Genomic DNA, 25,650 nt, shown 5'->3' with positions numbered 1-25,650 from the left:
ATCATTTTCATCCACAGCATCAGTATTTCCATCTTCCTGATGGCCACTGTTGAGCGTTTGCTCTCCCCAGAGCACAGAGCTTTGTGACTGTATATATCATCTCACTTGTTTCTCCCAATAAACCTGTGAGGCAGGTACTCCTCTCCCAACTTACAGAAGAGAACAACTGAAGCTCAGGGGGGATAAGCAAATTGCCCACAGGGACACAATGCAGGGAAGCAGACAGACCCCAGGCTGCTTCACTCCAAGGCATGTAATAACCACAAAGAAAACCATAAGCAGGCATCAAGCTGCCATAAGCAATGGAGGTTGAGTACACCTGGTAGGAAAAAGGGAAAGCATCTAACTCCACTTCTCTTGAGGAGCTTGTACACTTAGGACAGAGATCATCTCAGAACGTGTCCCCCAGATCAGAGGTGAATTTCCAGCCCCCAGGGTGACCCAGAACAATACCCACCTTGGCTCTTGGATTGAACCACATTAGCCCTTAGAGATGTTTATCTTCCACATTTCCCTTTGGCATTATTAACTTAGCTGGAATGCTAATAAACCACCTTGGAAATACCTACTCAGTTTATTTACCAGTATGTGCTGTGGTGTTGAGCTTATGGGTCACTATTTCATCTGGTTCTCGTTTAGGGAGACCCAGGACAAAAATTCTTTCTCAGGTTTTGATGCCTGGAAGAACATGCCTCTCTTAAGCGATAGATATGTTTCTGTGACTCTTGTGAGCTTTATGACCGATCATGTTTCCCTTTTTGCTTTGACAGCTAGGAAGCTTAAGACCAGCTGACTGCAAAATGGTGCACAGAACACTGGGCTATGCCTCTGGTGCTAAAAATTTCCCAAGCTTAATTTCAAACCCTAACCTTTTCCTTTCCCCTTTTACTTCATTAATTTTTTAATTTTTTTCTCCTTTGGTATTTTACTGCAGATATGTAGGTAATGTTTCTGAAACTGTATTCAGGGTAGAGGTGTTCACCCATTTATCTATTTCTGCGGGTAACAGAATCTCTGTACTTGCATCTGAAACAGATCAGCAGTCCCCAGACAGGGAAGACACCTCACTCACCTCTGTCTCTTTAGTACAAACCCTAGACGCAGCATAGCAGCAGCACTTATTAAACACTTACTGAATCGAAGCGAATTTTGAAATATCCCCAGAGAATCTCTGGAAGAGTCGGAAAAACTCTTCAGAATTTTAAACTACTGTCTCCAGACTTCAGTCCCCGTTAGATGAGGGAGCATTTTGTTTATACTCCGAGTCTTGTCCTAAGTGGAGAGAGAGAGGATTCTGCTCTACTAGAGCCGATGTCTGAAATGCCAGTGCCCCAGCAGAGTGTCCATAACCCAGTTCCCCGATACACCAGCCCTACCTGAGCATCCCACATATCACAGGAGCTTGGTAAATGTTCGCTGAATCAGGATTGAAAACTGAGGTTCTTGTTATCTTCTGTATGCAGAAGTGAGGAAATGCTTTCTTCCGGCCCCTCTCTTTGGCTCCCCTCAATGCTCTATGTGGAGTAAGTGGGGCATTGCATAAGGCTAAAAACTAAGTTCCTGGGGCTCAGACAGACTGGTTTCAAATCCTGGTTCTGCCACTAACCAGCTTTGCAACCTCACCTCTTCTAAAGAAGCAAGTTATCCCAGCCTCCATTCACTCACCTTTTAATGGTGAGTAATCATAAAACTTACTCGTGGGATTATTGTAAAGATTTAATGATACTGCAATGCAGTTGGCCCGACACCTTGTAGCTTGTGAGTGCTCAGTAAATGGGGGCTGTCTTGCCCATTTTCTTATATTTGTTACAAATTCAAACACCTTACTTGTTTTCTTATATTTGTTCCAAATTACAACATCGGACGTCTGCCCTTAGGGAACTGAACTGTGGGTAACACGCTTGTGACCAAAACACCATCTATTTCAATCTCTGATAGCACTGTCGCCTTGCTCAGTCCACCCTCCTTCCCCCAATCCAGGATCACATTAGTTTCGCCCTCTTCCCTGCAATGGAGAGTTGTTGTTGGGCGCAGACAAGGAGGGAGCAGGGCTCATTAACAGATGACTTCAAAATCCTCTTAACATAGTAGGAATAATTGAAAAATGACAGAGCTTCTCAACTATTTCAAAGAGATATTGAGAAATGGGATTTGAATTTAAAGCAAGCATCATTAAAAAGATGGAAATATTTGGGAGCCTCGTGGCTGACTTCTGAGGATTAGAATTAGAAAAACACTCTTTCAGTGAAGCATGGACTGAATGTATGAGTTAGAGATAATGTTTTGCTTTGAGAGATAAATCTCTTCAAAGTGATGACAATATAAAAATATGTTTGCATTTAATTTAGTGTTTATGAAAGACATCGTACACTTACCTACATAGAACTCAAGCTCACAGGCCTACGAGTCGGTGATTCATATAACCTCCCACTGAAGCCTTGTCCTCAAGTCACCACAAACCCATCTGGTCCTCTGTATGCAGGGGAAAGAGAATGACATTAGCATTATGTCTACACAAAGACCAACTGCGCATTTAGAGACAGGATGGAGAAACCGCTGAATGCACAATTACCCAGTGGGCTTGGGCCTCCTCAAACACAGAAATGTGCTTCCCTGGGAACTCTGACTTCAAGGTCACGAGCACCATGGCTGGGGGGTGCTCTGCAGCTATCCACGTTGGGGAACAAAGAACTCATGTTCAGACTCTTAGGGTCCATCTCTGTGTTAAATATCCAAGTGGAGTGCTTTGTCTACCTGTCCCCTAACCCCACTCTCCCGAACAGAGGCCTCTCCTCTGGGCTTAGAAACAACGCAGCTATTGTTGTTTTCCGCCCTTTAAGTGGGCAACCAAATGGCAACCCAGTGGCACCACGCCCTGTACTCAGGAACACGAGGGCCCCTCACGGAGCTGGCCGTGCTCCTCCGGACAGTGAGCTCGTCAGCACTGATGGCTCATCTCTGAGTACTGACACCTTTGTTCTCCCGGACTGCACAGTGATTAAGCGCATGGGATTGGAGCCCAACTGCCTGGGTTGGAATCACTGGGTGACCTTGGGTAAGTCTCCACATCTCAGTTTCTCTATCTGTAGAAAGGGAATAACCATGGGACTTCAGAGAGCTATTGTGATGATTAAATAATTAATATGTGTAGAAGGGAAGAAATCCAGAGTGCTGGGGGGAAGCACAAAAGCCCATGTAAGAGAACATTTAACAGATGTTGAAGCATAGTTTTTCTAATACTGAAACAGTATTAAGAATATATTTATAAAACACAAAAAACATTATCTAACTTAGTTCCAACTAATGGGGTATTTTTGTCTTCTCCTCTTGGTTGATAGCTAAAAGCAGTGTATTATCCCTTCCAATCCCAGCCAAGCCAACTATGGGGACATAACCAACTATGGCCTTATGGGGCAGAAACAGTGGGGCAGGAGGAAGAAGAAGGCCAGAGGATGGGCAGGAGCCTCATTTCCTATGTTCAAGGGATGATGTCTTCACCCATTCAGGCTTCTATTAAAAAACAGTAATACCACAGACTAGGTGGCTTAAACAGCAAACATTAATCACAATTCTGAAAGCTGGGAAGTCTAAGATAAGATACCAGCAGACTGAGTATCTGATAAGAGCCCACTTCCTGGTACAGACAGCTATCTTCTTGCTGTGTCCTCACAAGGCAGAAGGGGTGACAGAGCTCTCTGAGGTCTCCTTTTAAGGGCACTAATCCCCTTCAAGAGGGCTCCAATCTCATGACCTAATCACCTCCCAAGGGCCCCACCTCCTAATATCATCACATTGCAGATTAAGCTTCAACATAGGAATCTGGGGGTATGTATATATTCAGTCCCTAGCATTCCAACCTTAGACTCCCAATATGTATTTCCTTCTCACATGCAAAATACATTTAACTCACAACCTCCAAAGTCTGAACTTGTCCCAGCATCAACTCTAGGTCTAAAGCCCAAAGTCTCACCTAAATATCACCTAAGTCAGATATGGGCAAGGCACAAGGTTTGATTTATCCTGAGGAAAAATTCCTTCCCAGTTGTGAAACTTTGAAACCAAACAAGGTATGTGCTTCCAAAATACAATGATGGGACAGACATTCTCATTCCAAAATGGAGAAATAGGGAAGAAAAATGGAGTCGAAAACCTAACAGAGCAAATTTCATTAGACCTTAAGGCTAAAGAATAATCCTCTTTGACTTGATGCTCTGCCTTCCAAACCCACTGGAATGGCATCATTGTCCCCACAGCCTGGAAGGAGGCTGCCTGTGACAGCTGCCTACAGTGATGCTGCCCACATCACAGCTCTCTTCCAGGGCCGCCAATGCCACAGCTCTCTGCAGGGACCCCACCCCAAGGCACTGTACCTTCAAGTTCACTAATCCCTTCCTTCTTCAATATCCAATCTATTTATCCTATCCACTGTATTTTTCATCTTACACATTCCATTTTTCTCTCCAGAGATTTTGTATGGTTCTTTTATCTCATCTTCTATGTCTCTACTTAACATATGCAATATTTCCTCTTTCTTCTTGAAAATAAGAAATACAGTTATTGCAATCATTTCAATGTCTTTGTTACTAATTCTATCATCTATGTCATTTATGGGCATGTTTCTATCAACTAATTTTTCTTCTTATATGGGTCATATTTTCCTGTTCCTCTGTATGCCTGGTAATTTTTTTATTGGATGCCAGATATGATGAATTTTTCTTTGTTGAGTACTGGATATTTTTGTATTCCCATATTTTCACACTATATTCTGGGATGCCGTCATATCATTGGAAAGAGTTTAACTGTTTTTTGAGGTTTGCTGTTAAGATTTCTTACGTTGGATTCAGTAGTTTTGTTTAGGTCTAAGTGTGTCCCACAACTGAGGCAATATTCTGAATACTCTTATTTCTCTGATGTAAATTATGACATCTTCCACCTTTAGCCAGTAGGAATAGTAACTGTTCCCAGCTCTGGATGAGCTCCATGAAATGTTCCCTCTGCTCCTTTTTGGTGGTTCTTTCCCCAGACTTGGGTAGCTTCCCACAAGCACCTGCTGATCAGGAGTCTTTGAAGACTTGAGGAGGACTGATCTCTAGATCTGTCCAGCTCCTTCCTCACTGTACTTTGTCCTCTGCACTGGAGCCACACCGACTTCCCCAGACCCTAAACTCCACCTCTTCAAACCATGGAGATCACTGCACTCCCTGGGTTCCTCCTCCCTCCCCTGCAGCCTGGAACTCACGTGAGGCACAAGGCTGGAGAAATCGTATGGTTCACCCTGCTTTGTTTTCCCACCCTCCGAGATCAACGTCCTGAGTTGCCTGATAAACAATTTTCTGAAAAACTTTGCTTCATATATTTCATCTAGCTTTCAAGTGGGAGGATACACCCAGTCTGTATTATTCCTTCCTGCCTAGAAGGACATTTTTGAAAGGGAGAAATTGGCTCCCTACTTTTTATTTCTGCTTCATTATCATAAATTCAAGTTACATTAAGTGCTTTTTCTCTTATCAAAAAAAAATGAAAGATTGGATTAAGCTGGGAAATACAACCCTCAGAAGATTAACTCGATTTTTATTTTTATAAATGGGAAGCCCAGGTTATATTTTGAAATTACCTTTTATTTGCAGTTCTGATTTTTTAAGTTGTCCTTATTTTCACTAATTTAAATCACCATGGGATACAGTTAATATTCTACAATATTTCCAGTACATTTGTATTGTATTTTTAATATATTCTCATGGAATTTTCAAACTGGAAAAAGTCTTAGCCATCCTGTAATGAATTCTCTTACTTCTCTGCATGACAAGTAGACCAAGAGAGGCTTTTTTTTTTTTTTTGCAACATAACACAGTTACCCAGGGGCAGAATAAAAACCAGAATCTATTTCTCCTTTCATTAAATCACCGATGTACTAAGCAATCAACGAGGGAGTCCAAATGAGTGCCAGGCACTGCTCTAGACATTGCCTGCAAAGCTATTTTCTTCCCTACACTAGTGGGGCTCACAGTATGATCGTGGTGACAGTCATGTAACAGATAATTAGGATGCAATGTGGAAAATGCAACCACGGAGGCGTGCGCAGGACACAACAAGAATAGGATGGGCATGATTTTGTTGTTGTTGCTGTTATTGAAGCTACAACTATATTTTTCCCCTTAATAGCATGCACCAAGCTTTATTAAACTTTGTGTTAAAGCGTTATGTGCATACAGAAAAGTGTATCCACCATTTTCATAAAATGAATTTATCACGTGATCAGCACTAAAATCAAGAAACAGAATATTTGGTAATCCCGCCTGGGAACGTGGAGCAAATCATCCCTGGAGGGGCCACATGAGGTGATTCCCAGTTCACTGCTCTCTGCACTGCACCACATGGCCTTCTTGTTAAAGTCCACTAAAATCTCCCCAAACTCACAGATGCCGCAGAAACCTCTTCTAAAATGATTACGACAGTAAATACATTGAGGAGTACTGACAGGGGTTCTCATTTTTCCTGGTTTTATCATCTTTGTAATATTTCATGCTGGTTTTTCTCAAGTCGTTGGGACTGGGACAGCTTCAGTCCTTTGGGATTGGTCTTTAGGTGCTTAGTGGCAAAAGGAAAGCAAACTGGAAGGACTATCTAATGCTGTGAAAATGCCTGTGACCAAAAAACACCTGGGACATTGACATTTCTACTCTAACAAATGTACTGTAGGCTTGCTGCTAACACCAATCCTAATTATTAAATTAATTCTTAATGTTGATCCATTTTCTTTTAAATTAGCACTGGGAATGAACACATGAAGTGCTAACAGGGGTGGAAAGCACAAGACATGAAACGTTGCCCTGAGGAGGATTCAGTGTGACTTCCACTGCTGGTCCCTTGGTTATATTTCATGAAATCAGATTTGCCTTCCATTCCTTTGTTAAGCTTTTTTCATTAAAAGGAAATCTGTATTGCTTCCCAAATTGTGTGATCCCACAACTCAAACAACGAGCTAAAAAGTCATCACAAACCAGATGCTATTATATCAAATTTATGTGAAAAACACTAGTCACTGCTTAATTTTATACCACTCCAAAGGCCCCGGTTAGTGATGTTGCTATGGCTGAAAATAATATGTCTGTGGGTTTGATAAACATAAGAATCTTGTGAAGTCCTACAAGTAGCTCTAGCTTCACAAAAATGTCTGTATTATTCAAAATCTGGCTGCAAAAGTTGGCTGCTTTAATAATTTTCATCACTATTATGGAAATTACTCTCTATATCCTCTGTTGTTCCTGCCTCAGAATTGAGGGGAACACATAGTACACAGTATTTTGTTGTCACTGGATTTAGGGTTATCTCAAAGAGATATGCAGTGGTGTTACAAACTCCAGAACAACATCTCTTTCATCTTTAAATGATGTATCTATTTCCTTCCAGATGTTCTAGCGCAGGAAAGAATCCTTGGCAATTCCTTCAAATTACAATTCAAGTCAAACTTTTACCTCTAAAACACACCACCTAACAAAAAATAAATCTATGAACCAGAACTATCTGAAAGAGGATGAAACAGATCTTAACACAACTACATCTCTAGTTGTGGCCTTGCCATATCCTAGTCACCAGCTGGTCCAACCTAACAGTTGTACCAAATTTCCCATCACCAAACTTCCTCCCCTTCTGAGCATGAAATCAATGACTCCCAAGTTATAATTTAACATGGATGGTTCTTCTTCCTAGATGTTATTCAAACATCTTGGCTCTACGTTAACTCCACTGAGCATAAGAATGAGCAAGGCTTTCTTGGGTCCAGGCAGAGAGGTGACCTGCAGGCTGACTCTACTAAGTAGCAGCTTTCTTTGTCTTCTTTCTCAGCCTTCTCTATCAGGGAAGAACCTTCTAAAACCTTTTTTCACTCCTGATCTTGGATACAAGCATGGCACTTCCAGACAGTTTTAAGTCTGGAAGTGTGTATGATGGTGAAAAACTCACCTTTGAATGAATCCCCCAACTGGGAGCCCACAATTTGAAAATGGAGTCATTTAATCGGATCCTTCCATCATCCCCAGGAAATTTATGAATTTGTACACTAGGTAACCTTAGCACATATGTACTCTTGGCAGGCAGAATTGAGGACAAATAATTCTGCAATAAGTGGTTTAAAATAAACGGCTAAAAAAGTGACTAATTGCACACTAAGGCCCTATTCATACAGTTCAGTCCTATGTAGAGTCTGCGAAGTCTTTAGCTTTCTGAAAATAAAGATCAAATGGTCTATTATACTGAAGCCTAAGTAGGCACAATTTTTAAATGGGCTGATTAGAGCTGGAGACTCTCTGTGCTTTACAGGCTTTGCCAAGTTTATATATATAAACACAGCCTCTATGGAGTTCCTCTTGCACAGTTATAATTTTATGGTTCATTTATTAATTCCCCAATGGGTCAGGATTAGCTCGGTAGAAGCTTATTTTCCTTTTTGTGAGATGATTACTTGACTCAACCCACAGTCATACCAGGGCTCATTAATAACATAATGTACTGGGAACTGAGCTGTCTGCCCAAAAGTTGCACCAACTTTCTCTTCCTCGGGCCTGGCAAATTCTGAGATACTGATAAGAAGGAAGCAGGCATGACTGTGGGAGAGACCACCCCCTCAAACGGTCACTTCCACTTCTGCAGACTTCTCCCCCTACATGCAATCAGTGCAAGCGGGGACCTTCCATACAGAAAGGACGCTATGTCACATTTCATCAAGGATGCTATGTCACATTTCACCCAAGTCCCGTGGTGGACTCTTCTTCACCCTCACTCATTCTTCCCCCACCTGCAAGGCCAATCACAGCAAACAGAAGCAGCAGAAAACAGGGAGAGGAGAGTCAACTGGCCACAATTTCCCACCCCATCTCGCCACTTGTTCCCCCTCAGCCTTCCTTCTCACCTGTCAGGGACACCTAAGTCCCAACAGAATAACCTAGAGATCTGATTAAAAATGCAGATATTGAGGACCTGCTGGATCAGAAACAGGGAAAAGGTGGCCAGGAATCAGGATTTTAACAAGCCCCTTACATCACTCTTAGCACACTGAGCTTTTAGAACTTCCAGCCCAGGCACTGCCTTAGGGGAGCAGTAAAAACATGACAGAAGTGGTCCACGTCTCGTGCTGACAATCCACAGCCCAAATAATTGGGCTCCCCAGGCATCACTGACATGATCTAGCAAATCCTACTACTCTTTTTCTATTACAAAGGTAGGGCACAGCATGAGGGGTCCTCAAAACTTTGTAGAGAAGGCAGGCAAATGCAACTACCTTTCACTGCAGCACACACACCCCAACCAATAGAGCTCCCCAAAACCCCAATTTTAAAGCCTAGCTCTACCGTGACTCTACCTGGCTTGGCCCTGTCTGACTCCCATGCTGCCTGGATCAGGAAGCTATTTTCATGTTTCCTGGACGAATTCAATAGTGAGCGTGTCCAAGATGCTGCTCTCTCGAATAAAAAGGCTCACACTGAATTCTCCTTTCTCTCCTTCCCTTCTAGCCCCACTCTTTCCTGGGTCTCTCTCGTCTGTTAGTAGCTTTAGAGAAAAAAGTCTAACTGAAATCACCTGAGAACTTGCTCTTACTAAGTAATTGGGTTTTAGCTTAATAGCAGAAATCGTCCTCACCACGGCTATCCTTGACGTTGAAGTGCTGGGAATCAGCTACTTTAAAACAAAGGGGTCAAGTACTATAAATTTGTCCTTCAACCACGCTGTTGTGCGATTTATAAACTTATTTTGCGTCCCATGTGATCATCAGGGCTAGGATTCACCTTAAAAACATTATTAAAAGGTATAACATAGCTTCAAGTGGTAAGAAATCATCATCACTGTAGAGACGTACTTTTCTTCTACAAGTACAATGTCAAGGCTGTGAACTACATTTTGTTTATTTAAAAGATGAAGTAAATAAAATTCAGAACATTTTGTTTTATCACAGATGGTTCAATATGCAAAAGATTACTCCACTAAAAATTGCTCACAGAAGTAGCTGGGATGCTCTGATAAATGAGCAGCATAGTTCCAATGTGTTTAAATGTTTGAAATACACTGAACAAATGCTGAATCTCACACTGAACTAGCAGCCACACTTACCTCCCATGATTATTTTTTAAAGAATACAACAGAATGAATTGGCATATGCTGGGCAAAATGTTATGCAAATTTTGATATTTTCTCAACAGTACAAATTGAAATGTGGCTTACTGTTGCAATAATCGGTTTATAGGTGATACTCTTAGGGAATGTGGCAATCACAGATGACAACACATATTTAAAATTATTTGTAATTTTTCTTACTATAGAAGTAATATAGAAAGTGTATAAAATAAAAAGATTTTTAAATAAATAGAATAACATTAAAATGGTATGTTTTATTATCCAACACTATTCAACCATGATAACCATTATCTATTCAATAATAAGTATAGTTAATACTTTGATAACTATTATTGCAATCTTTTTTGTAACATGGCTTAGTATCTTCTTCCAATATATTTGCAGACTACTATCTATCTGTTAAACAATTTATGAAGACAAAAAGGATCTCCCTTCTCTTCTAACTGGTTTTTACTACGTATAGGAAAACTACAAATATTTTATAAGTAAACACCTGTCTGAACTCTCTTATTAGTTGTAATTTCATTTCAATTACTTCTCTTGAGTTGTCCAAGTAGGAAATTATATCACTTGAGAAAAATATTTTTCTTCTCTAGTTATAGTTATGTATTTTCTTACTTAAATGTCCAGAATCTTGTCAAAGGAGAATAGAATGGGGTACCCTTGTTTCTTATAAATTTCAAAGAAATGATTCTAGAGGTTTCTATGAAGTATGATGCTAGCGATTAGTTTAAGACAGAAAACCTTAATCATTTCAGTGAGATATCTTTCTATGTCTACTAAGACATTTTAAAATCAGAATTGATATTTAAAATCTTTGGATTTCTACTAAGGTGATCAAATCTACTTTTCCTTTGACTCTGATAAATTACAAACAAGTTTTCTAATATTAACCATCCTTGTATTCCTACAACTATCCTTCATCACCATAGTTTAACCTTTTAATATAGTGCTTATCACCACTTGTGTTTTAGTATTACGACTCTGTTTTAATAATTGTAGGCTTTTTCTAAAAAAATGAACATAAATACAATACAGAAACAGACTCACAGACATACAATACAAACTTGTGGGTGGTTGCCAGGGGGGAAGGGGGTGGGAAGGGACAGACTGGGAGTTCGAAATTTGTAGATACTGACAGGCGTATGTAGAATAGATAAACAAGAGTATACTGTATAGCACAGGGAAATATATGCAAGATCTTGTGGTAGCTCACAGTGAAAAAGAATGCGACAATGAATCTATGCACGTTCATGTATAACTGAAAAATTGTGATCTACTCTGGAAATTGACACATTGTAAACTGACTATAACTCAAAAAAAAAAAAAAAAAGTCCTAGGAAAGAGATTTCAAAAGTTAAAAAAAAAATTGTAGGCTTTTTCTAAAAATACCTTTTTAAAAATATCTTAATCATTTTTTCTTATTGCAAAAGTACTACTCTATTATTACAAAATATTAAAATAAAGACATATGAAAAGAAAAAAGTAGAATTCCCACATGATCCTTCAATTCCTCCTCTGAAAATTATCACTAATAATTCTTTGGCTTATTTTGAATTTAGTTAATTTCCTATTGATAAATGTTTAGATAGATTCAAGTTTTTTGCTATTATAAACAATACTGTTGTGAGTAATCACATATGTATATAGACTTCTGCATATATGTGGGAATATCTCTATAAAATAGATTCCCAGATGTGTAACTGCTTTTGTAAATATTCTATTTTAATAGATATAGCTAAACTGACACTTCAAAACATGTACCAATATAAGCTTCCACCAACTAATGTATAAAAGAAAAACTTTCCTCATGCTTTTGACATTTATATTATCAATGTTTTAATCATTAATGACAGTTGAAAAAGCTATCTCATGAAGTCATGTTAATTTAATAATTAGTGGGAATGAAGATCTTTTCATATTTATTAGCCATTTGTGTTCCTTGTTGTACAAATCATCTCTTCACAAATGTGTCCATTTGTCTATTAAGTGGTGTATCTTTTTCTTACTAATTTTTAGGTGTTCATTGTGTATAAGGCACAACGGCTTCTGATTGTGACTAGGTGTTGCTAACAATTTCCTGTTTGTCATTTTTCTTTTGATTTTATCCTGAATTTTGCTGTGCTCATTTTTCTGTGATATAAGGCAGTGTGGTGTAGGTGTAGGTATATAAGGCAGCAGAGCCACAGAGTGAATTTGAGGTCTGCGGTCAAACTAACTGGATTCAGAATTCCAGCTTCACCATTTACTTACTGTTAACTTAACCATTCTCTACCTTGGTTTCCAAACTATAAAAGAGTTGTAGTAAGAAAATAGACTGTAACTCTTTAGGTTAAGGGTATTAAATGAATAAAAGAAAATTTATGGGGGAGTGTATAGCTCAGGTGGTAGAGTGCATGCTTAGCATGCACAGGTCCTGGGTTCAATCCCCAGTACCTCCTCTAAAAATAAATAAACCTAATTACTTCCTCCCCATAAAATAAAAAAATGATAGTAAGGAAATTTTTTTAGTAACATTTAAAGAGCCAAAAATGGTACCTAGTACTTGAAAATGCTCAATAAATATTGGTAGCTCTTCCTATTGTCCATGATTATCCAAACTTTTTTATGGGTTTGGAATTTCATGTCAATCCATAATTAGGAAGATATCTACCCAAATATATTTTTAACATGAATAGAAAGCCATGCTTCCTACTATAGCTTTTATTGTCTTTTTATTTAGTTGGCAAGCTTTTTGTTTGTAAGTATATATCTGTGATCTACCTAGAATTTATATCAGTGAATCTAGGTTCATTATTTTCCAAAAAACTACACAATTTTTCTAGCACTTTTTTTCTAAATAATCCATCTTTATTTCATTGATTTGAAATGCCATCTTCATTACATAAAGTTCCATTTTTTTTAAATTTACCCTCAGAGTATCTCAGAATTACATTGTCATAACACGTTTTAATATTTGGCAAGGTAAGCTCTGTTGATATTTCCTCTGTTTTAAAACTTTTTCATTTTTTCACATTCTTTCAGAAAATTATTAGTCTTTTTGTTAAGTTTCAGAAAAAGTCTGTTGATGATTTGGAAGTTCCCTGTTTATAGATTGATTTAGGGAGAACTTAAGATTTTTACAACATTAATTGATCCTATCTAAAGCCAATTTCTTCTAGTTTTTCAAAACCTTTATTTAATCTATATTTTTCTAATAATTTCAATGAAGAATGAAATGGCAAAATTTGAGTCTCTATTTGAAATAAGGATTTTAGAGCACTTTTACCCTCTCCCTTACTTGCACTGTATTACACTTGCTTCTTGGTCTTGTTAATACTGGGGATACTTTCTCTCACTATTATACATAATTCCAAAAAGTAATGTAATATTAATCTTTGAAAAGTAATTTTGTACTTTCATAACCAGAATTAAATCCATAAGTAGTTTCCAAATATAGAGGGTGTGATTTCTTTAACTACCTTTTTGTTAACAATATTTTAAAGGCTTTAATATTTATAGCTGTTGTAGGTTCACATCAATATTAATCAGAAGGTACAGAGTTTCCATATACCCTGACCCCACACACACTCACAGCCTCCCCCACTATCAACACCCCACACCAGTGTTATGTTTGTTATAATCAATGAACCTGCATTGACAGATCACCACCCAAAATCCATAGCTTACATCAGGGTTCACTATTGGTGTTATACATTCTGTGGGTTTTGACAAACGTGTAATGATGCGTATCCACCATTATAGTATTATATGGAATAGTTTCACTGCCCTAAAATTCCTCTGTGCTCCACTCTTCATTCTTCTCTACTCCCCAACCCCCAGTAACCACTGATCTTTTTATGGTCTCCATAGTTTTGCCTTTTCTGGAATATGAAATAGTTGGAATAATACAGTAGGTAGTCTTTTCAGATTGGATTCTTTCACTTACTAATATGCATTTAAGGTTCCTCCATGTCTTTTTATGATTTGATAGCTCATCTCTTTTTAGTGCTGTATAATATTCTATCCTCTGTACATACCATAGTTCATTAATACATTCGCCCACTTTGTTGCTTCCAAGTTTGGGCAATTATAAAGCTGCCATACACATGTGTGTGCAGATTTTCCTGTGGATAAGATTTCAACTCCTTTGGGTAGATACCAAGGACTGTGATAGCTGGACCTGAAGGTAAAAGTATGTTTAATCTTTTAAGAAATTGCTGAACTCTCTTCCAAAGTGGCTGTACACATTTGCATTCCCATCAGCAATGAATGAGAATTCCTATTGTTCCACATCCTCACCAGCACTTGGTGTTGTCAGTGTCCTGGATTTTGGCCAATGTAATAGGTGTATAGTGGTATCTTATTGTCATTTTAATTTGCAATTCCTTAAGGACATAATATAGAGTATCTTTTCAAATGCTTATTTGCCATCTGTTTATTTTCTTTGGTGAGGTGTCTGTTCAAGTCTGACCCATTAGTTAATTCTTTTTTTTTTTTTTATTGTTGAATTTTAAGAATTCTTTGGACATTTCAAACAGTCCTTTACCAGAATGTCTTTTGCAAATATTTACTCGTTGTCTGTGGCTAGTCTTCTCATTCTCTTGACAGTGTGTTTTCATTACCTTTAATGAAATTCAGCTTATCAATTATATATTTCATGTTATCGTGTCTTTGGTGTTGTATCCAAAAAGCCATCACCATACTCAAGGTCATCTAGACTTGGTCCTATGTTATCTTCTAAGAGCTTTATAGTTTGGCACTTTACAATTAGATCTATGATCCATTTTAATTTTTGTGACAGGTGTAAGTTGTGTCCAGATTCACTTTTTTGCATGTGGATGTCCAGTTGCTCCAGCACCATTTGTTGAATAGACTAACTTTTCTCCATTGTATTGCCTTTGCTCCTTTGTCAAAAATCAGTTCACTGCATTTATGTGAGTTTACTTCTGGACTTTCTGTTCTTGTCCATTGATCTATTTATCTATCCTTTTGTTATCAATATTTTAGTTTATTCCATTTTTGTCAAAGATCATGGTCTATGTGATAAGTTCATTACATTTGTACAGACTTGTTTTGTAGCCTATAATATGACCAATTTCTATAAAAGGTTCATACATGCCTTTCAAAAATGTCTTCTAATTTGGTAGGTTCAGAGTTTAACTAATAAATCATAACTTTTTTTCTTGTTTTTTTAATTCTTACTTCTCTACTCCAGGTGATTTATCAATGAGAGGTTTACTAAAATTTCCCATTATTATCATGGAATTATCATTCCATTTTTGTGATTCTTTCCATTTTTTAATTTATATAATTTGGAAATATGCTGTTAAGAGCTTATAATTTCAAATGGGAAAAAATTGTAAAAGTAGGCTGGAGCCAGATTTTGGAGGGTTTTGAATTCCAAATAAAACAGATTTTATTTTGTTTTGCTTTCTTTAAAAAAAAAAAAAAGAGCTTCAAAGTTCAAGATAGTTCTATCTTCATGGTGAATTGTTCCTTTTATGATTACATTCCATTTTATCATTACCTTCTTTATTTCTATTAATGCTTTTTTCCCCCTGTCTAGTTTAACTGATAATAATTTGGCTACTCCAGCTTTCTTTGCATTAGTGTTTGCATTAGTGTTTGCTTTATATATCTTTTCAAACCTTATATGACATTTTGGGTTTGATACAGGTATAAAATGTAACAGATATAAAATGAATATAGCAGGATTATGTATTTTTTTTATTCAATTTACTAATATATTTTATTAGTTTCACCACTTTACCTTATATGTTCTATTTAACATTCTTTCATTGGAGAGGAAGACGCTATTTTGTTCTTTCTTGCCTTCTTCAAACTAATCACATTTTCTTCACTCCCTTTTCTTCTATTCACTGGTTAGAGGTGAGCATTTTATTTCCCAGCCTCCAATGGATATCCTTACATTTTTAACACAAATATTTGAATTGACAAAATCAGTATTTTTACCCTTTACCTGGACAGTAAAAGAATCTTAGATTCTCTCTTCCATGTGTCTGAATGTCTAATATTTTCATTCATCTTGATTTTTTAAACCCTCCAAATTAATTTTTTTTAGTAAATACTTATTTAAATTACCTACATGTTTAGAAATCTCCTTGCTTATCACCATTTTTTTTATAACTGAATACTCTCTAGGTTAAATTTCTTCCTTCCTGGTGCACATCTTTAAAATTCTTTCTTAAAAACTGTTTAAAAAATCCTAGGTCCCAAGAGCTCTGCTTATAGTTCATCACAAGTAAAACAGTCCTGGTTTAATTAGGGTATATGAGGGAAAGTAAATCAATTCGTTCTTTTTACAGAAAGTTATATGAAAAAATTACCACAAAAGAACACCATAGTAATGATTCACAAAAGACAAGGAAAGGTCAAAGAAAGGATGTTATCTTCAGTAGAAACTCCAGTTGAAAAAAGACTTAAAGTATCAGTAAGTTTTTGACTAAAGAGGAGTAGAGGGTGTGATGGAAATTACTCAGAAGAGAGAATGAAGAGGGCACATTCAGGAACCAGCCATTTGGGTATGAGTTAAAGTCATTATAAGAGAACAAGGAGACCTAAGACTATAAAAATAGTGTAGAGTGGGAGAATGAAAGCCCCTAAAGCCAAGCGAAAGAACACAGATGACTAACCTGGAAAGCCACAGGGAGCTGTTGAAGGGTCTCGAGTAGTGACATGGCTCAACTGGATATTTTAGGAAGACCAATCTGATCCCAGAGGTGTGATGAATCAAATGAAAGAGAGGGAAATGGTGGAGACCACTTAAAAGATTATCCAAGTTGTATGATCAAAAAATAATGAAAAACTGAACCATAAAAAGGCAGCCTTGGGATTGAAAAGGGAAAGCCAATTAAAAGAGATACTGCAGCATTGAATTTCTACATGGACTTTTTGTTCCTTCAGTCCTTATAAGTCTTCTGGCTCCTGTCAAAGTGCCTGGACTCTATCTTGGATAATGTCTAGTAACTGTGTTTTCCCGGTTCCTGCCAATCAAAATGGTTTCTCACACAGTCAGCGATGATCCCTACTCTGAAAGGAAAACAGGACTCTGGTTTGCCCACCCAGCTCGGACTCAAGGCCATTTGGTTCCCCTGGGAACTTTCCATCCTTAAATCTGGATTCCCTGAGCCACTCACACCCTAACCAGATAATGAGTCATAAAGGAATGGGAGAGGTGACAAATAAGCCAAAAGGAAGAAATGAGGGAAACAGGTGGGAGTGATGAGAATAGAAAAAAAACATTTTGGGGATGTATGCATCTTGTGCTCTTTTATGTATAGGATCCATCAACCTCCACATGTAAATTTGACCTTTACCAAAAGATGGTGGGTGTCTGATTAATCCAACTTTCCATGCCTATTTCGGTCAGAAGCCTTCTCTTAGGCAGGATTCACTGGAAAACGTCAATAAGCTTCAGAGATTGGACACTTTCCAGGATCACAGAAATTCTTTTCCAGAGTCATCAGCACTTGACCACAGAGGGCTAATCAGGACATCCCACTCACCCTCTCCGCAGGTGAACAGAGTGTGATGCCACAGTTATTTTTAAATTATTTTAAAACCCAATTAGGATCTTCCTCCTTGAGATTTCACAAACGGCGATAAAGGAGGCCCTCATTTCATACAAGCCTTGTGGTAAGTTTTCTGAAAATATTTTCAAAGTAATTGTGACAAATCATCTAAAAGAAATCCCTGCCTATCCATGAAAATGGCTCATAGAGTTTATTTTCTTGGAATTTAACATTACTTCTATAGTAAATCTTTTACCTAAGTCACATGGATCAATTAAAAGGACAGATGTAAGCCTTAACTCAGTCCAGCATACTCAGCCTATGCATTTCATAGATAACAAAATAAATATTCAGAATAAACACACATTAAATTTTGATCATAAATTAGGTTTTTACCTCCTGGGGGAAAACCATGCTTTCTACTCTTACTCATATTTAATTCAATCAGTCTCCAGGCTGGCAAAAACAAATATTCCTTTAAGCTATGTTTAAAACTATTTTTTGTCTTACATACTGTAATACATCTCCAAAACCACCATTATTCCACCCACCAAACCAGGTAACAATGCTTCTAAAGTGGAAAGGTATCCAGGCTCCACATCTAAAGAAAGGTATCAATTCAAAGTACAGGCATGGAAAAAAACCAAATTATTAAAAGAGGATCTCCAAATCACTTCAAAAACCAGCATAATTAATAACCTAAAGAAAAAGTACCAAAAGCACAGGCAACAAAAGAAAAAAAACAGATAAACCGGACTTCATCAAGATAGAAAATTTTTATCAAAGTACACCACAAACAGAGCAAAAAGGCAACCCACAGAACGGGATATGCATAGAGAATACAGAGGTGCCAACTGTTTGACCACGGAACAATTTTTTTTCCCCTCACGTCACAGATTTTCTCCTACATAAAAAAAATTTCCCAGATGCAATTTAAGTGTAAGAGAGTCAATTAACCTGTATTTTACAAATCACTGTTGGCTATAATGTTATCAAACTTATCACAGAGAAAGGAAGAGCTACAGCACTGGCAACTCAGCGTGCCCCTCATACTTATTTTTAGTTTAGTGTCTTTAAGCAATGGATAATAAAGGGCATGATTAACAGAATGTACAGTAGTGGGGAGCGGATAGCTCAGTGGTAGAACACACGCTTAGCAAGCACAAGGTCCTGGATTCAATCCCTAGTGCCTCCATTAAAAGTCATTAAATATAAATAAATAAACAGAACTAATTACCAAGAAAAAGAATGTATAGTAAAAAAAAAAAAAAAAGAATGTACAGTAATAGTGCCCATTGGGGTAGGTAAGCAAAGGTCAGTGCTATTGAGCAAATGCTAAATATAAACTCTAGATAACCCCAGTGAGGCTAAGGTTGCACAACTATACATTCATTTTCTTAAATTCCAGCGAGAAATATAACTGTGCTACTATGAGTCTCCAGCTCCTAACCCACCTCTTCCCACTGAAACTACTATTTCCATCTTAGATGAAGCTCAACTTTTCATGGTCCATTCTTATTAGCATGGTCTTGCACTCAAGGAAAGAACAGTCCTGAGAGTTGGAAAATAATCAGAACTCATTAGAGCTTTACTGAAATCACCAAAGAAGTATTCCATTCATAACATACAACATTTCTTAAAATTCTCTTTCCCTATCTCTTCTTTCAATTTTGTTCATTCACAGCAGATACCCTCCCATTTCTTTTTCCCATTTCTACAAACTCCCAAATATCCCCCAAGCCTTAGCCTCAGTAGAATCTCTCCTTTCATTTTCCTAATCTATTCCACTGCCTTCTGCCAGTAACTATATTATTTCCAATGTAAATCTAGCTCAGCTTCCAGGCTTCTCCACAATTTCTGCTCTTGGCACATTATTTCCATTAAATAATTGCCAGCTCACCCATGAATGTGCCTGAGTAACAAAGGTATTTTCCTCTTGGAAGGGTAGTGAAAGAGAACAACTAATACACATCTTTCCTTAGTACCATAACTAGCGTGTTTGTCATACCGGAACAGACTGACCCTATATAATATTCTCAAAATGATAAAATTACAGAAATGTACATCAGATTAGTGCCTGTCAGGGGTTAAGGAAGGGGCGAGGGTGGGAGGGAAGTAGGTATGGCTACAAAAGGGCAACATAAATATTCATTAAACTACTTTAAATGCTACCATATTTTTATAGCTATCTCTAAACAATGTTCCAGATTTAAAGCTTTAAAGCAGTTATAAAAAGAAGATGATGGGCCATGAACCATCTTTGCTTAGGTCCTGGGATTACACAGAACATTAAGGTAGAGCGGCCCCAACATTTAGCATGTATGTGTGAGATGTGTTTCTACTATAAATATGCTTGTATGCTATAGAATCCATTTAGACCTCACAACAGTGCTGAGTGATGGCCATTTTAACCTCATTATACCAATGAGAAAACTGGGGCAAAAAGGATGTTACATAATCTTCCCACACCCCCACGTCACAGGCAGAATCTGAACCCTGGCCTCTCAAACAACTCCTGGACACTCATTACTATGCCTCGGGAATCTCACCACGACCAGGATAATGAGGAGATGGTTGGGGAAAACATAATGTTCAGAAGCTCTTCAAGAGCTCTTAACTCCTCCAAAAAAGGTACCCCTGCTAAGGCCCCTCGGCAGAAAAAAGCACCAATTATTTAACTCCACAGGAGTTACTAGGTCAAAAGCAGGCAGAATCATGATCAACTTTGAAGAGGCAACAGATTGTCTGGGAACTTTTGGACCAACTATAACCACAGCCATGTCTTCACTTCTTCTCAGTCCAACGACAGGGCCTGGAGACCACGGCTGTGCTACCCAATCAGCCAGTTCCTGATCTACCCTCTCATCATTCCAGACACTATTTGGGACAAAGCACCCTGCCCCCCACCATGCTCTGCTAGGACATCACAGCATCTGCTCTTGAGATGGCCTGAAATTGGAAAGCTGAGCATTTTAATGGCTCAGAGACAGAGCTTTGGAGTCAAACAGACAGGACACTGCCAGTTACCCATTGGCAAGCTTGCTCCTATTTTAACATCACTGAGCATCAGTTTCTTCATTAGAAAAATGAGGGTAAGAGTAGTGATCTCACAGGATGGTTTCAAGGATGAACTTGAGGGATGCGGCACACAGAGCAGGGTACTTAGCACAGGGTTAGTGCTGGATAAATAAAGGTCATTAACACTATTATTGTTGTATGTAACCCAGTGCTGTCCAACAGACTGCCTGTGATGACAGAAACGTCCTATATCTGTGCTACTCTGCATGGCAGCCACTAGCCACGTGTAGTTACTCAGCACTTGACATGTGGCTAGTGTAAATGAGGAACTAAATTTTTGAATTCCATGCAATTTCAAAAGGTACATGTAGCCTGTGGCTACCATATAGGGCAGCACAGGTATAACCCTCAGTCAGTAACCAGGCCAGTTAGCCCAGATTAAAAAGAACAAAACTGTAACTATCAACCTAAATGATCAGAATGGCATCATAAATGAAGTGTGCAAAATATCACCTGCCTAATAAAGGTTTCCTTTTACAACAATAAAGAAGTACTAGTCTATGTAGCGCCTACTACGTTTGTGGTAGGCTTAGAACTAGATTTGGAACAGGCTCAAAGAACATTTTTTAAAATCTTTAAAAGGGCAAGAAAGGAAGTGTGGTAAATTAAATTATTACTTAGCAAATATTCACTCCTTTCCCCTCCCACTTCCATGGAGGGAGAATGTTTCTCTGTCCTAATGATTTTAGATTTGTTCATGTGATTTGCTTTGACCTACAGAATGGGGGCAGAAACTTTAAGAGCCATCCAACACATCTGCTCATCCCTCCAAGTTTCTGACTACCACCAAGTGAAGAGTGTGTCCCAGTCAGCTTCTGCCCTTCATCCTGATCCCAGAGTAAATTTGCACGGAACAAACGAGAACTTAACCCACAATATGAAGCAGAGGCACTCACAGACCCATGATCAAAAAATAAATGATTATTTTTGTATGCCACTGTGATTTTGTAGGTATCTGCTAAACAGAACTAACATTTATTGAGTACCTCCATGCCAATTTAATCCGTATAGAACCTTATGCACTGAAAGATGAAAGAATTTGTTCAAGATCATGATGAAACAGGAGTTCCATATGAGGTCTGTTTATATTCACATGTTTAGATAAATTCATGGATAAAAGTATCCATTCTGAGTCATTAAAGGAATGAGGATACTGGGACACCAAGCCCTTAAACTGCTAAAGTTGACATCAATACAGGCAGTCGTGATCTTCTCAAGCCTGGCTCTCGACGCCTGTGCCAGAGATGAATGGTTACCCCAGCTGGACCACTATCATCATCATTCTTCTACCCTCATCAAATGTTCTCATTCTTTCTTCCAAGTAAATTTTTTCTCTAGAATCTTTACAAATAGAAAGAATATTCATTATGTAAATTTTCAGCACATCTTGCCACATTTTGTAAACATTTATAAAATATGCATTGGAAAAACTCATACACAAGGCATGATTTTTGTCAGAAACATACATATTAAACATGCATCTCTTCCACTAAAAAGCACTTTTCCATTTTTTATGAGCACTGAATTTGCCTTAATAAAACTTCTACTCACTTTGTACATGTTTCTGCCTACATTATAGCGCCTACCAACACGTCATGCAGGATGTATCGCTATGATGATATGCTACTTTGGGACTAGTGTTATTGGAAGGCATGCCAGACCGCAATACTACACATGCTTTATTTTGGGGTGGGAAGGGATGATAATAATACATAGCTCAAACTATTTAGAAAGTAAATTTAAGAGAGGAAAATAGGTGGTAACTTGTGAAGCTCAACTGAAGAAAACCGAATGAGCAGAGGTCATTTGTAATGACAATCACATTCTGACAACTTCTGGAGCATCGTGGTCTTCACTGTCTTGCTGTCTATCCTTTCTCCATTGCCAAGTCCAAAGAAGTCTCGGATCTCAATACCAGGCACGCGTCTGAGGGACATTTTCATACCCTGACAACCACACTTCTCCCACACCTTACACTGTCATCTCAATGACTGCGGAATGAAGAAAATGAGTATATGTATGGATATGTAGGACTGAAACATGATGCTGTACACCAGAAATTGACACAACACTGTAAACGGACTATACTTGAGTTTTAAAAAAAGTTTAAAAAGTGACTAGAGCGTGCAAGAATGCAGGCGTCCCTTTGTTGCCACATTTTCCTAATCTGCTCCCTCCTCCGAAGCTGATGCCTGTGCTGTCCCTGCGGAGGCTGCCGGGGAGGCTGACAAGAAGATGCAGAGGCTGCTGCACTGAAGCCTGCGGTGTGACCAGGCTCTGCTGCGCTCTTCACTGAAGCAGAAAGGGACCTTCTTCCTCATGCATACACTACATTCTGTCACATCTGTCCCCAAACTGTGTTTCCCTGTAAGCCTAACGACTTACAGCCATTTCTTCAAAACAGTATTTTCAGATATCACTCCTAGCCTGGTTTTACTTCTACCCAGGGGAGATGATATAAATGATGCTCAGAATGGGCCAGCCCCTCTGATGTCAGCATGTTGTCCTTGACCCAAACCTGAACTCCTCTGCTCTCTTGCCTTGAGATGGACATTCCTGCAAATAGATCATTGACTAGTTCATCCTCCAGGAGTTAAATCTGGCATATCCAAAAATGTCTGAACACTAGCAGGAACACAATTTAAGCCCTCACACTAATATGGAACCCCTAACTTTAAGTATAGAAAATAAGTATCTTGGACTTTAAGTATAGAAAATAAAACCTCAACTTGCGATTTTGGTTATTTATTGGAAACTCTGTAGACTATCAGAACAAAACGTCAAATTATCAGAGCCCAGTTTCCCTTAGTGAGTGCCTCAGTGTTCAAAGCAGCAGACCGGGCTTCTACTTAAGATGGAAGACAGTGTTTCAACAGCAAACATACAGACATGCTTGACTATAAGAATATCACTTAAAATATATAGTAGGCTTGGAAGCAAAAAAAAAAAAATCTTCTTCAAGAATTTCATAAACAAGAAGGGAACTCAGGACTAAAAGAAGAGGAAGTTAATGTCTATACTGATGAAAAAGGCTCCAGGTCAAGGACTAGGCCCCCTGCATAAATCAATAGCCAATAAAGAGTTGCCCCATCGGCAAATGGGGGAGTGAAAAAAAAAAAAAAAAACAATTTGAAGTGCAGGGAACCAATATAAATGCACTTCATCTGTCCTGCTCTGTGGTTGGACAAGGATCACCCAGAAAATCAGCACTCCAAACCTGTCCTCCACTACAATGGTATAGAATAGAGAGCCCAGAAATAAACCCATGCGCATATGGTCAATTAATCTATAACAAAGGAGGCAAGAATATAGAATGGGGAAAAGATAGTCTCTTCAATAAATTGTGTTGGGAAAACTGAACAGCTACATGTAAAAAAATGAACTTAGACCACTTTCTCATAGCATCTACAAAAATAAACTCAAAACGGATTAAAGAATTAAATGTAAGATGTGGAACTATAAAACTCCTAGAAGAAAACATACGCATACAGTCTGACATCAATCTTAGCAATATTTTTTTTGATCTGTCTCCTCAGGCAAGGGTAATAAAAGCAAAAATAAACAAATGGCACTATATCAAACTAAAAAGCTTTTGCTCAGTAAAGGAAGACATCAACAAAATGAAAATGAATGAGAAGAGATATTTGCAAATGGTATGTCCAATAAGAAGTTAATATCAAAATATATAAAAAACTCATATACCCCAAAATCAAAAGAACAAATAATTTGATTAAAAAATAGGGAGAGAAGCTGAATAGACATTTTTCCAAAGATGACATACAGATGAGCAACAGGTACATGAAAAGGTACTGAGTATCATCAATCATAAGGGAAATGCCAGTCAAAACCCCAGTGAGACCTGCCTCACACCTATCAGAATGACTACCATCAAAAAGAAAGCAGATAACAAATGCTGGTGAGGATGTGGAGAAAGAAACCCTCATGTACTGCTGGTGGAAATGTAAATTGGTACAACCACCATGGAAAACAGTATGGAGGTTTCTCAAAAACTAAAATAGAACTACCATATGATCCAGCAATTCTACTTCCAGTTATTTTTCCAAAGAAAATAAAAACACTAATTTGAAAAGATATATGCAGCCCAATGTTCACTGTAGCATTATTTATAATAGCCAAGTTATGGTAGCAGCCTAAGTGTCCATCAACAGATGACTGGATAAAGATGTAGAACACACACACATACACAGACACACACACACAATGTATATATACACAATGGAGTATTACTCAGCCAAAATAAAGAATGAAATCTTGCCATTTGTGACAACATGGATGACCCTGGAGGGTATTATGCTAAGTGAAAAAAGTTAGACAAAGACAAATACTGTATGTTCTCATTTATATTTGGAATCTAAAGAACAAAACAAACAAAACACAACAAAACAAACAGTGTCACAGATGTAGAGAACAAAATAGCGCCTGCCAGGTAGAGGGGAGGTGGAGGGATAGGTGAAGAGGATTAAGAGGTACAACCTATAAAATAAACAAGTCATAAGGATGTAATGTACAGCAAAGGGAATTTAGTAAACAATACTGCAATAACTAAATAGTGCACAAATGTACAAAAATATCAAATCACCATGTTGTATACCTTAAACTAGTAATACTGTAAGTCAACTATACTTCAATTAAAAACAAAAAGCAATAAAGTTAGCGTAACCTTTAATGTTCTGCATGTTTTCTCACTCCTCTTTATTTTCACCGGACTTGACAGGTTAGATCTAACCTGCAGATAGAAGTCTACTTTCTTATCTGCCTTCCCTCAGCTTCCTTTTAAAAAGGATTTTGCCTTATTTGCCTTTGTACTTCCTCACACTTCGCACAGAACCAAGCACAGAAAATGAATGACAATGAAATAAGTGATGAAGACAACCTCTTTTGCAGTTTTTCCTAGAATCACGAGTCAAGA

At 38.1% G+C, this 25,650-nt stretch overlaps 1 long non-coding RNA gene across 1 annotated transcript in view; it reads right to left on the bottom strand.

Moving 5' to 3' along the window:
- Positions 1–492: 492 nt before the first annotated feature.
- The window catches only part of LOC123620054 (uncharacterized), a 102,761-nt gene continuing 77,603 nt past the window's right edge, over positions 493–25,650 (bottom strand). The window contains exons 3-4 of the long non-coding RNA XR_012504540.1: positions 2,376–2,472; positions 493–1,272 (exon numbers count right to left, since the gene is read on the bottom strand). This is a non-coding gene — a long non-coding RNA (uncharacterized LOC123620054). The remainder of the gene's footprint in view (positions 1,273–2,375; positions 2,473–25,650) is intronic.

Source organism: Camelus bactrianus, chromosome 3 (genome assembly GCF_048773025.1).
Source record: "Camelus bactrianus isolate YW-2024 breed Bactrian camel chromosome 3, ASM4877302v1, whole genome shotgun sequence".
Classification (NCBI taxonomy): domain Eukaryota; kingdom Metazoa; phylum Chordata; class Mammalia; order Artiodactyla; family Camelidae; genus Camelus; species Camelus bactrianus.
Note: the sequence above shows the minus strand (reverse complement) of the source record. Positions and strands in the feature narration are given on the sequence as shown.